We start from the raw sequence: 11,639 nt of genomic DNA, 5'->3' as shown, positions 1-11,639 counted from the left end.
AATTTGAGTCCACTGTGGGTGCTAACATTAGTGTAATAACTCATCTATCAGACGATGGAGCCCAAACTTTGTGCAAAATTCTATTTTCCAGTAAATCTGGGATGAAAGTGTGGTATTTTTTTTTCGCATTGGATAATGCAGGCGCATTAATTAGGCATCACGTTGCTCACGATTCATCAGCCACTGATATTGGATCTGTCATCATCCGTCAGTCAAACGTCTGAGACACACACACACACACACACACGGAGCTCGGTCTCGCTCCAAACATTGAATATCCCGTCCACTCAATAACGACCAATCATTTCTGAACACCTTTAAGCGATTGCAGCCGGATCTCAGTGTACGGTGCAGGTTTGAGCTCATGGAAACATGACGCTCTGCTGGTGGAGCGGCAAAAACAAACTTCTTCTTAACATTGTGTTGCTGCTGCTCTTTAAATTCTGTGCAGTTTGAGAAACTGTTGAATCACAGTGAAGCTTAAATATAAGAAAGTTTGATGTGAAACAGTTTAAAAGAAAGAAATAAAAGTAAAGTAGGCCTAGTAAATCGTAAAAGCTGGGTTCTGTTTTTTTTTTTTTAACCTTCCTCTTGTATTAGGGTCGCCACTGACCCGTTTTAAGTTCTTAATGCATGAAGAAGGTCACAATGACTAAAAGCTTGCAGTAAATTGATATATGCACAGTGTTTTGAGTGTGCAGTTTGAGTCTCTAAGTTTTTAATGCATTAGAGTACCGCATACATTAGTTAACTGCATCAGGACTTTTTGACTTTGTCAGGAACTTCTATTTAAACCAAATAAAACCAATTTTTTTCACAAAATTCGAACGATAAGAACAGTAATGAGAGTTAAAACTGAAATCATAAGTGCAGAACCAACCTTTTCATGGATAAGGAAGACGAACAACATGACCAAGAGATGAGAAACTAATGGGATGATGAATAACTGTTTTTAATGTGTTTTATCTGATTTAAGACCCAAACACAGGAGATTGTGGTATCAAATAAGTATCGAGTATCGTGGAAATTCCCTGATATTGGTATCGTGACAAGCCTGATCAGAAGGGATAAAACTTCTGCCCCTCCCAGCAGCAGCAGCAGCAGCAGCTCACTCTGCTCTCAGATGAAAACATTTAGATTGGACCTGAGACGGGATCAATAAATAATGAGTGGGGAAATGTCATGTGTGTCACTCAATCATCTGCGGTTCACATTGATACGGCAGCTTATCGCAGGCCGGCAAATTACCCGCAGCTCCGGCTATGAATACGATTAGCATTCTCATTTTCTCTCCCAAGAAAAAATCTCTAATAAACACTATTACATTACATCTGAATTTATTCCAGACCAGACCGTCCTCTGAGTTTCCTCGCAGCAGCAGCAGAAGACGACGTGTCAAAGCACAACCAGATACTGTAATTTCCTTAAACTCAGAGCTGGAAACAAGTCACGACTAAACTGATTTGCTTCGCTCCTTTTACACAATCATCTCATACAACAACAGCAGGAGGAGGAGGAGGAAGGTGAAGGATGAAATGTGGGTAAAAACAGAGCGCAGGTCGTTTCACTGTAATGACACAGAAGTCGTCACCTTCCTCTGACCTCTGGTTACCAGTTTAGATTTGATATAAAGCAGCTGATGGAGTCGACTGGAGGAAGAACCATCAACTCTGCAACCTGAGGCATGAGGCTCAGCTACAGCACTGGGAATATACCTCTATTATACCTCTATTTAGAATAATATAATATAATATAATAATATACCTCTATTTAGAATAGAATAATATATATGACTCTGTATATAATATCATTATAATATACCTCAGTTTATGAAATAATAATATGACTTTGTATATAATGTAATAATATAACACTGTATAGGCCTATAATATAATAATACCGGTAATAAACCTCTGTATAATAAAAAACCTAACCCTAACCCTAATAATATAACTGACTCTGTATATAATATAATAGTACCTCTGTTTATAATATAGTAATATAACTCTGTATATAATATAGTAATATAACTCTGTATATAATATAGTAATATAACTCTGTATATAATATAATAGTATACCTCTGTTTATAATATAATAATATACCTCTGTTTATAATATAGTAATATAACTCTGTATATAATATAATAGTATACCTCTGTTTATAATATAATAATATACCTCTGTTTATAATCTAATGATAATATACCTCTGTATATAATATAGTAATATAACTCTGTAATATAATAGTATACCTCTGTTTATAATCTAATAATATGACTCTGTATATAATATAATTAAGATTTCTCTGTATATAATAATAATATAACTCTATTTAGAATGTAAAAATATAACTCTGTATATAATATAATAATAATAAACCTTTGTATATAATATAATAATCTGACTCATAACTGTTCTTAAAGTCACAGTGCTCACTTTTACTATCAGCATATAACAATAACAATACTAATATGAATGTGTGTGTTGCTGTTATTTAGAGCAAGAGCCAATCACAGTCGGCCTGTACATATTGATGAAGTCTGTCCTCAACAAACCCACATCAGCAGCATTGATTATTGATTCTGCTCCATTAGTAATTTGGGACGTGTGTCCATTTGCAAAGGACACGTTGTGTGTCAGAGTAGCTCACGCTGCCCCGCCCGACTTCCTGAGAGCTCCCTGTTAGTTTGACATTATAATTATAGTCGGGGGGTGGGAGTGGGGTGGGGGTGTTTCTAATTAAAACAGGAAGTAATTGACTCCTGATTGTGGCAGGAGAGAAAAATGTGCACATTTATCATTTTTCCTCCTTGATAATGAGATTGAAGCCTGTGTGTCTGGCCTGGCCGGGGGTTCATGTGCAGTTTATTGTGTCGTGTTGTAACTCAGAACATTTGGTGTCTGTTCCGAACCAGAAACAATTGCACTGCAAAAACTCAAAATCTGTCCAAGAATATTTGTCTTATCTCTTGTCAAAATGTCTAATTTCTAGTCAAAACTAATCTCTTTCCACTTAATATAAGACTCATCACCTAAAAATGAACTTGTTTTTAGATCATTTTCACTTGTTTCAAACTAATTTTCACTTGAAATAAGTAGAAAAATCGGCCAGTGAAAGCAAGTTTTTTGTGCTTGTAATAAGGAAGAAAAACTTGCTCCACTGTCAGATTTTTCTACTTAGGCTATTTCAAGTGAAAATCTGCTTGAAAGAAGTAAAAAGTGTCTTTAAAAAAAAAGCTACTTTTTATGTGATGAGTCTTATTTTAAGTAGCCTATAATTAGATTTATTTTGACTAGAAATAAGACAAATATTCTTGGTAAGATTTTGAGTTTTTGCAGTGAAGCCTGTGTGTCTGGCCGGAGGTTCGTGTGCAGTTTATTGTGTCGTGTTGTAACTCAGCATTTGGTGTCTGTTCTGTTCCGATCCAGAAACATTTGGTGTCTGTTCAGATCCAAAAGGCTGAGGAGCAGCAGAGAGAGAGGACAGACTTCAGACTCCTGACCTGGGTGGCCCTGCAGGACTTCGAGCAGCAGAAGCTCTGAATGTGGAACTGCAGAGAGAGAGAGAGAGAGAGAGAGAGAGAGAGAGAGAGAGAGAGAGAGAGAGAGAGAGAGAGAGAGAGAGAGAGAGAGAGACACATAAAGCTCCTGAACAGAGCTGCACAGTCCGGTGACAAATGGTGTCCAGAGTGGGGGGTCGGGGGAGGGGGAGGAGGAGGGACGTTACGGCCTCTTAATCAATCAGAGGTCAGGGTGCAGGAGGCTCGGCCTTGACGCCTTTTACCCTGGTTAGCTGCTGCTGCTGCTGCACCTAGACATGTTATTAGCATCAGACCATTCACTTTCTGACGAAGGCTCCAAGCCGAAAGACATCAGAGTGCTTGTTTTTACCATGTTCGGCCCATAATTTAAAGGGATACACCAACATTTTTTTTTCTACGTGTCTTGCCTCACTCCCGAGTCCATGACCAGCAGATAGACACCATCCTTTCGACTGTGCGTGCAGTAACAAGGGAGATAGAGCCGTATCGCCCGTAATTAGCTTAGCTCAAACACTGGAAGTGTATGGGTAGTGTTAGCCTGCCTCCACCTGAAGACGCTAATTAGCTTAGCTCAAACACTGGAAGTGTATAGGTAGGCTAGTGTTAGCCTGCCTCCACCTTAAGTCACTAATTAGCTTAGCTCAAACACTGGAAGTGTATGGGTAGTGTTAGCCTGCCTCCACCTAAAGTCGCTAATTAGCTTAGCTCAAACACTGGAAGTGTATGGGTAGTGTTAGCCTGCCTCCACCTAAAGTCGCTAATTAGCTTAGCTCAAACACTGGAAGTGTATGGGTAGTGTTAGCCTGCCTCCACCTAAAGTCATCAGAGAAACTCTTCAGCAACTCTAAAGGGAAACCGGCGGGCCGATCTTCGTCTCAAAGCTGACAAAACTCTCCGGTAAGGCATCTTGAGCGGTCAAATGCCGCTAACGGGACGAGATCGGTCAAAACGGAGGGTTCAAGCAAAGACGCTTTATTTTGGTTCAAGCTAGCTACATCGAGGGTAGGTTAGCTTCCTATTTCAAAGTAAAAGCACAAATTCTATCGTCATGGTTTTCTGTATGTAAAGGGCAACGGGTGTTTTATTTTGTGAAAGTAACCGGAAGTGCGTTGGTCACAACGGCTAGCTTGAGGAGCACCGAATTCGTCCGAACAAAACTGTAAACAGCTGGTATTTAGACAAATTAACGACACACTGCTGATCTAAACGGCTACTTTCTCACCTAAACATGTTTGAAATGTGGATAAAGTGATATATTTACAGAGTTTAGAGCTAAAATGAAATCAGCTTCTGACTGCTGGTTTCAGCTCGGGTAGGAGGCAGGCTAACACTACCCATACACTTCCAGTGTTTGAGCTAAGCTAATTAGCGACTTTAGGTAGGAGGCAGGCTAACACTATCTATACACTTCCAGTATTTGAGCTAAGCTAATTACGGGCGATACGGCGTATCCCTTTAATAAAGGCATTTACATTTTTTCCCTGTCCAGATCCAACTAAAACACCTAGTACCGCAATTTTCGGACTATAGAGCACCTGAGTATAAGCCACACCAGCTAAATCTTAAAAGAAAATACATAGCATAGGCTATAGGCCGCACTTGAATATAAGCGGCACGTTTTCATGTTTCAACTTTGACGTAAAGCACGTTAAGAGCGGCTAAAAATATTTTGCCGTTTTGGAAGCTTTTGGTGTGAATGTACAGTTATTCCAATCAGTGGTGAACACACCGACTAATTGTGATGGAATAGAAGGAAAACATCCGACCTCATGTCCCCCCCGCCCCGTTGACACGCGGCCATCTGCAGCGGCATCTCAGCAGTAAATAAGGGAGTGTAGGGTGGTTTCTGCCTGGTCGGGGCCGAGCCCTCACATTCTCCTCTACACCCGGGGCACTAACCCCCACACGCCCCCCGGGGTCGACCTACTCTCCCCGGGGGGGTCGGAGGGGCCCAGGGGAGCAGATGAGGGTGTCAGCGGCCGTCTGTGCTGTGTCCATGTGCATCAGTCTCCACCTCCATCATCCTTCTCTCCATCTCCTCTCGTCCTCAGCCTCAGACCTTTGTCTTCGTCCATCTGCTCCGTCTCCGCTTTGAGTTTATTATACTTTATATCTATTTATTCATTGTAACGTGTATGTGACATCCAAGAGGTGGAGAATGAAATTCATTTAGTGTTCTACTGTCCTTTCTATGACTCTATAAGACAAAAACTGTTTAGTAAAGTAGATCCAAATAACACATTTGTGTGGTTAGACGATGCTGAGAAGATAAAACATCTTTTTCATTTGAATATTTTAGCATTTTCTTTATTTCTTGAAAAGGCTTGGGCAACGAGACTAATAATAATCTACTAACACCAACAGTAAGGACTGTCTAGTCTTTGTTTTTGTATTTGTCATTAAATGTGTCTTGTAATCTCATATGGGATGGAATACAGTGGTGGCATGACACAAAAATAAAAAAAATCATTCATTCATTCATTCATTCATTCATTCATTCATTCATTCATTCATATATATCTTGTGCTCTATTTTTGTAATATGTGCATATACCTGTTTTTTTTTTTCTTCTTTAATTTATTTTCTATATTTATTGTTACTGTTGCACATAAGAACACTGACACTGATGTTTTGTATTTATGTTGTAGCCTATATTTTCCTGCCCCTGTGACAGTATGAATTTCGCTCTTGGGGGGGGTCAATAAAGTTTTGTTCTATTCTATTCTCTTTTTGTATGTTTATATTTTTTTCCTTAAAGGTATAATATGTGGATTAATTCCCCCCATCTAGCGGTGCGGTTGCATATCTGAACGTATTTTTGATGTTGCATTCAGGTGAAATCGGGCAGACGTCAGACAGATGTATGTAATTGTAATTGTATGCGGGTGTGATTCCACTTCAGTGAAATACGTATTTATGAAAGACATATTTGATTTTTGATAGTAAAAAGCCAAATAAGTTTCACACTGGGGCTTTAAAATAAAATAAAAATGATGATCACAAAAAAAGTTGTATTTTTTTTTTTTAGATTAAAGACAAAGATCTGGTACGGTGGTCAACATTTGAATGCAGCTCTTGTCTTTGAATCTTCCTTAAATAATCGCTCAGTGATGAAATTGTATATTATGGGATGTATGAGTCATCATCGGCGTAGGAAGACTCATAAAGAGAGTTAATGATCCTTTAATCTCTCTGCAGCGGTGACAGTTTTATTTTAAATTGCAGAGGAATGTGTTGGGAGCAGATTGAAGAATTGTTAAAGTTAAAGTTCATTTATACGTTCATGTAACAAAAACCATTAAAATCTCATGTGATGGTGTCACTTTGTCGTTTCTCCCCCGATGAAACCGTCGTCTCTCTGGATAAAGAACCGGCGGATCAATAGCTCCACCAATCACCTTCAGACACCCACAGATCCATACGTCCATTGACCCGTCCTGACACTCACGTCGCTGCAAAGATCTTCGACACATTGATCCATAACCCCCCTTAACCCCCCCACCATCACCCCCCCACATCACTCCCCCACATCAACCCACATCACCTCACATCACCCCCCCCTTAACCCCCCACGTCGCCCCACGCCACAGTAATAGATAATAGATGCTGCTGCTGATTCAGGTCCCACAGGACACAAGGCTTCACACCGTAACCTGGGACGACAGCAGGGGAAGGAAGGAAGGAAGGAAGGAAGGAAGGAAGGAAGGAAGGAAGGAAAGGAAGGAAGGAAGGAAGGAATGAAGGAAGGAAGGAAGGAAGGAAGGAGGGAAGAAGGAAGGAAGGAAGGAAAGATGGAAGGAAGGAAAGAGGGAAGGAAGAAAGAAAAGAAGGAAGGAGGGAAAGATGGAAGGAAAAAGGAAGGAACGAAGGAAGAAAGTAAGAAAAGAAGGAAGGAAGGATATATGGAAGGAGAGAAGGAAGGAAGAAATGAAGGGAAGAAGGAAGGAAAAAAGGAAGGAAGGAAAGAAAGAAGGAAGGAAGGGAAGAAGGAAGGAAGGAAAGATGGAAGGAAGGAGCAAAGACGGAAGGAAGAAAGGAAGGAAAGAAGGAAGGACGGAAGGAAGGAAGAAATTAAGGGAAGAAGGAAGGAACGACAGAAGAAAGGAAGAAAAGAAGGAAGGAAGGAAAGATGGAAGGAAGGGAGGACAGAAGGGAGGACGGAAGAAGGAAGAAAGGAAAGAAAGAAAGAAAGAAAGAAAGAAAGAAAGAAAGAAAGAAAGAAAGAAAGAAAGCCTGACCAATTTATCTTATTTGCATCGTCATCGCGATATTGAAAACTGTCAACGCACATTGTATTGGACATGTTGGTCGTGCAGGTTTAGAAGGAAGGAAGGAAGGAAGGAAGGAAGGAAGGAAGGAAGGAAGGAAGGAAGGAAGGAAGGAAGGAAGGAAGGAGGAAGGAAGGAAGGAAGGAAGGAAGGAAGGAAGGAAGGAAGGAAGGAAGGAAGGAGGAAGGAAGGAAGGAAGGAAGGAAGGAAGGAAGGAAGGAAGGAAGGAAGGAAGGAAGGAAGGAAGGAAGGAAGGAAGGAGGAAGGAAGGAAGGAAGGAAGGAGAGAAGGAATCACAGAGAGGAGGAGAGAGAGAGAGAGAGAGAGAGGAGCAGCCAGACCAGGATCAAACTGGAGTTTCCTGTGAGTATTGAGATGCAGATCCACTTTCACAGCTCATAATGGAGCCTGTCAGGGTTTGTGTGTGTGTGTGTGTGTGTGTGTGTGTGTGTGTGTGTGTGTGTGTGTGTGTGTGTGTGTGTGTGTGCGTGTGGTGTGTGTGTGTGTGTGTGTGTGTGTGTGTGAAGAGCTTCTCACACATCTGTCCTGAGCTGCTCCTCTGATGGAGTGAAGCAGCTTCTATTGTTGCTGCTACGACCCGACACGTTCAATGACGACTTCAGATTCACACGCGCACGACGGCCGCGTGTTTACACACACACACACACACACACACACACACACACACACACACGATGAATAAACCTATAGAGTTGACAAACAGTGTAACTCTCCAACAGAAAGCTGTGGTGAAATGATCTGAACAGGACCAAAGTTGGTTGAACAGTTCATCAAGTGGAAGATGAAATGATCCAAAAGACATAAAGTTACACATGACACATTCACTTTACATTTTAAACCCTATAGGGTATATATATATACTATATATACAGTATATATATATATATATATATATATATACACTATATTACCAAAAGTATTTGCTCACCTGCCTTTACTCATTCTATGAACTGAAGTGCCATCCCATTCCTAACTCATAGAATTCAATATGATGTCGGTCCACCTTTTGCAGCTATTACAGCTTCAACTCTTCTGGGAAGACTGTCCACAAGGTTGAGGAGAGTGTTTATAGGAATTTTTGACCATTCTTCCAAAAGCGCATTGGTGAGGTCACACACTGATGTTGGTCGAGAAGGCCTGGCTCTCAGTCTCCGCTCTAATTCATCCCAAAGGTGTTCTATCGGGTTCAGGTCAGGACTCTGTGCAGGCCAGTCAAGTTCATCCACACCAGACTCTGTCATCCACGTCTTTATGGACCTTGCTTTGTGCACTGGTGCACAGTCGTGTTGGAAGAGGAAGGGGCCCGCTCCAAACTGTTCCCACAAGGTTGGGAGCATGGAATCGTCCAAAATGTTTTGGTAACCTGAAGCATTCAAAGTTCCTTTCACTGGAACTAAGGGAATTTATACACCTGGGGCCAGGCCAAGTGATTAGGACACCTGATTCTGATCATTTGAATGGGTGAGCGAATACTTTTGGTAATATAGTGTATATATATATATATATATATATATATATATATATATATATATATATATATATATATATATATCCAACCAAAGTTGGTTTGGTTTGTCAAACAGCTTTTTTTCCGACCAGTTGGTGGACTGAAAAAAAAAATGTGTAGCCAATCCACAAGTTTCCGAACGTCATCTATGGTCAAAACAGGAAGCTGGTTTTTCTTCTCAATATTTTTTAACACCTCACCGCCACTTCAAGCTGTAACCATTTACATCAGTGACACTTTTAAAGGGATAGTTCAACATTTTGGCAAATTGGCCCATTGCCATAATCGCTATAGTCAGAGCAGTAGGTTTGTTAACTTTATTTGTCGGTGCAAGCTATTTTTAGAATGGTGGAGTGGAGCAGCAGGCTGCTCAGGGCTACGCTATGGAGGCTAATGGAATTTCTTGGTTTCTCTCATCAGACTCATCAAATACAAAATCCCAAAACTCCAAAACGCTTTCGTAGACAAGGTGTGACCTGCACATTCACCACGCTATGAGATAATAATGGAACGTTACGAAACGGAGCCGTTTTCGAGGTAAATACAGGGTAAATACAGAGTCTGCTTGCTGAAAAACTGTCCCTGAACACAACGTACATCAGCGGTTTTGCATGAATTTACCTCTAAAACAGTTCCGTCTCGTAACGTTGTGTTATTATCTCATAGTGTGGTGAATGTGCAGCTCACAACTTGTCCACGAGCGTTTTTGAGTTGTTGGGTTGTGTATTTGATGAGTTTGATGAGGGAAACCAAGAAATTCCCTTAGCCTCCATAGCGTAGCTCTGAGCAGCCTGCCGCTCCGCTCCGCCGTTCTAAAAACAGCTTACACCGACAATTAAAGGTAACGAACCTACTGCTATGACTATAGGGGTTATGGCAATGGGCCAATTTGCCAAAATGTTGAACTATCCCTTTAACAGTTTTAGTTTGTGATAAAAACTAGAGACCACTATGATACAACAGTATTCAAAATATGCTAGTAAATCAAAGGCAAAGTTTATCAAAAAATAGAAAGAACATTGCTCCACTCCCAAAAAACGTTTTTCTTTTTTATGTACCGGTTCATCTTTGTTTTTTAATAAAATGAATACATTCACACACTTCTACAATGTCTTTTAGGACTCAAACTCTTGGACAGCTAATTCAGAAAAAATAGGCTACCTTAAAAATGTATGACTTTATAAAGTCGTAAAAAGAAGTTTTAGTACTTTTTAAGGTCTTAATTTTCCCAAAATTGATTTATCACCTTTTAATACTTTTCAAGACCCAGCAGATACCCTGGAGTAGATGATTGGTAAATTATCGATTTTGGGCGAAGTATCCCTTTAACAGGTGTATTATTATTATTATTCTGTGAGGGGACTTCTTGAGTCCGGTAACAGTGTTATAACGGGGGAACTGTAACTTTTTGGATTATTTGTTACTGAAGAAAGTAGTGCTGTTTATAACGCTTTATCCTGTTACATGCAGCCTCTGTTGTCTGTCTGACGTCTGCCCCATTTCACGTGAATGCAACATCAAGAATACGTTCAGATACAACAACCGCACGGCTAGATGGGGGGAATTCCTACACATTATAGCTTTAAAGAAATAATAAACTAATATTGATTAAAATATTGCAACAAAAAAAAAAGTGTTTCATGTTGAACTTTCTGCCTGTTGGAGCTCATTTACTGAACTTCTTCACATGAACAGAGGTGACGGACTTTTGCATGATGCCTTCATGCCTCTGTGTGTGTGTGTGTGTGTGTGTGTGTGTGTGTGTGTGTGTGTGTGTGTGTGTGTGTGTGTGTGTGTGTGTGTGTGTGTGTGTGTGTGTTTGACTTTGTGTGTTTCAGCTTCATGTTGTGTTGAACTCCCCCCGTTGTCCTGAGTCAGAGCAGCACATCCGAGTTAAACCGTCTCCAGTTTCAAACCCCAACATTTTCACTCAGCAGAGATGGTTGGAGGAGGAGGAGGAGGAGGAGGAGGAGGAGGAGGAGGTGGGAGGGATGGGGGGGTTTAACAGAAGGGCAGGCAACACGGGGTCACACAGGAGAGAGGGAGAGAAGGAAGAGGAGAAGAGGGAGGAGGAAGAGGAGAAGAGTGGGGGCTGTAGGAGAGAAAGGAAGGAAGCCGGAGAGAGGCAGGGAGAGGCAGGGAGAGGGAGCTGGCCGTGGGGGAGGGACAGCACAGCAGCCAGGCCGCTGCTCATTGGTCGAGAGGCTGCAGCTCTCCGCTCTCCGGCTGGATGGACTGACTGAGCTGTGGGATCGAGTTACACCATCTAGCAGAGCATTAGTTTGTTTTTCTCTCTCAG

Source organism: Trachurus trachurus (genome assembly GCF_905171665.1).
Source record: "Trachurus trachurus genome assembly, chromosome: 3".
Taxonomy (NCBI): Eukaryota; Metazoa; Chordata; class Actinopteri; order Carangiformes; family Carangidae; genus Trachurus; species Trachurus trachurus.
This window is presented reverse-complemented; position numbering follows the sequence as displayed.